The sequence below is a fragment of the Arachis ipaensis genome, chromosome B10, assembly GCF_000816755.2.
Source record: "Arachis ipaensis cultivar K30076 chromosome B10, Araip1.1, whole genome shotgun sequence".
In the NCBI taxonomy this organism is placed as follows: Eukaryota; Viridiplantae; Streptophyta; class Magnoliopsida; order Fabales; family Fabaceae; genus Arachis; species Arachis ipaensis.
In genome coordinates, this window is record NC_029794.2 from 91,506,920 (window position 1) to 91,509,449 (window position 2,530).

Below are 2,530 nucleotides of genomic sequence, written 5' to 3' on the forward strand. Positions count from 1 at the left end.
CTCTATACGCTTATCTGAAATTCTCACCAATGAATTACATAAGTATCTCTATCCCAGTTTATATTTTATTTATGTTTTTATTATCAATTCACCATACCCATTTGAATCCACCTGACTGAGATTTACAAGGTGACCATAGCTTGCTTCAGGCCGACAATCTCCGTGGGATCGACCCTTACTCACGTAAGGTTTATTACTTGGACGACCCAGTGCACTTGATGGTTAGTTGTGTAAAGTTGTGATAAAGAGTTGAGATTACAATTGTGCGTACCAAGTTGTTGGCGCCATTGATGATCACAATTTCGTGCACCACACGACAAGAAGCAAAACGCAAACGATCCTCTCCAAAGCATCAAGACCTCTTCAAACGAATCAAGATAGGGAAAATCTTGAAAACTAAAAGGCATATATGAAGTAAGAAGCAAAGGAAGAAAAGAGTTTTCTTGAAGGAAATAAAGGCAAATGGAACATTTTTCGAAAATGAAAAAGGGAAAAGAAGGAGGCAACAAAGCCTTTTATAAGAGAAAAGGGGAAAAACCACGTGCGGATTCCAACAAAACTACCGCGTAAAGCTCGCCCCCCATTTAAAATTGTAACGTTCAAAAATTTAAAACACGTCGAGTACCCGACCTCTTGAAGGCGGCACACCCGATGATGAATACTTAAGCTATAAAATGCTTGAACCCGACCTCTCGAAAGCTTAGACTCAAATAGGGACACTATTCATACCCTAGCCCAAATTTATAAAAGCCAGACTCAAATAAAGGTAAGAGGCCCAGCCCAAAGAGGTGACCTCTACCGTATACCCGAGCTCTTTAAAAAGGTCGAACACGACAAAGGGAGCCCAGCTCTACTTGTCCAAGTAAGTAATTGCCTCCGCGAATCTCTCCAACTATCTTTATCTCCTCTGAAAGATAGCCTCTAACAAACTCCTAAAATAAAGGGAATGGTTATCCATCAATAAAGGTGGAACTACTCCAACAAAGGTGATTATTAATTCTACTATAAGTACACCGATACCCCTCAAGTATACTCACGTTTGATCCTACGAAAACCCTGCTTAAAACCCTTGCTGACTTAAGCATCGGAGTCTCTTGCAGGTACCACCCCACCTCCACACGAAGAATTCGGACGACGGTACCTCAACACAAGAACAAGTTGGGCGTTGCCTCACAGGGAGCCTGGACCTCACATTCAGATCCAAAACAATGTTTCAGGTAACTCTCAAAATAATATAACAGATGAATATTTATGTAACAAGTTAAATCATTCTATATTATGTGATAAAATATTAAGAGAAAAAAATTATTAAAATAGTAATAAGTGCATATTATTATTATTTGATTTCTTCTTGTCAGGAACGCCGACGGTGCTTGGAAGGACCAAATCTAGGTGATGAAGTGATAAACAAAGAATGGAGGAGTGGAATGTGCTTCAATTAACGGAAGTAGAGCTTTGATATTTTAAGAATAATAAATTATTGGGTAAACTATATTTTTTGTCCCTGAATTTCGACAAAATTTTTAAAAATATCACTAAGTTTTATTTTGTTTTAATTTTGTCCCAAAAGTTTTCGATTTGCATCAAATATATCCTTGACGGCTAATTTTTCAAAAAATTTAAGACCAATTCAACAATAATTTTATAAGAACAACCTTCAATACAAACAAATCAAGTTTATGTATTATTGTTAGATTGGTCTTAAATTTTTTGAAAATTTAGTAGTCAAAGATATATTTGATGCAAATCAAAAATTTTTAAGACAAAATTAAAACAAAATAAAATTTAAAATATTTTTAAAATTTTTACCAAATTTTAAAGAAAAAAATATACTTTATCCTTATTTAATAACAAGATCAAAATGATTAAATAAGGTGGGTATTATGTTACCGCGTTGAGAAGAAGTCCAACCACATCTGTATCTCTATCAACTTTAGATAGATTGGGGTCAGGTTAATTGTTATTCGCAACTTTTTCTCAAGGGGTGAGTGACCAATTGTGAGGTCCCTCTGTTCCAACCGGACCGACCAAAACCTACGCCATGCAAAGGAACAACCAACGGCGATATGCCCCCACTTATTGAAAAAGACACATTTATTAGAAGGAAGAATTATGATAAGAAGGGATGGACATCCAACCCAATTCGAGTTTGCTTTACGGCTGAAAATATTATCACATTATCACGAGGAGGATTCACGATCTATGACCATGTCAAATACAGTAGAAGAAGAATTTCAATGCTACAACAAAAAGGGATTAAACTCTGATCCATTCAAGCCCAATCAATCTCATAATTAACTGTAATTAACTCTGTTTTAATAATCCATGCAACTCCACTTGTGTATGTGGGCTCATTGGCTCAACCTCTTAGACCCTTTAATTTTGCCTAACGCATAATTGGTAATTAAATGGGTAAAGTATTATTTTATTTTTTAGTATTTTAATTGAAAATTAGAACTGTTTCCGACATTTTTTTCTTTTAAAAAACGTTCTTAATCATAATAAGTTTTTAAAAAGGTTGAAATTAACT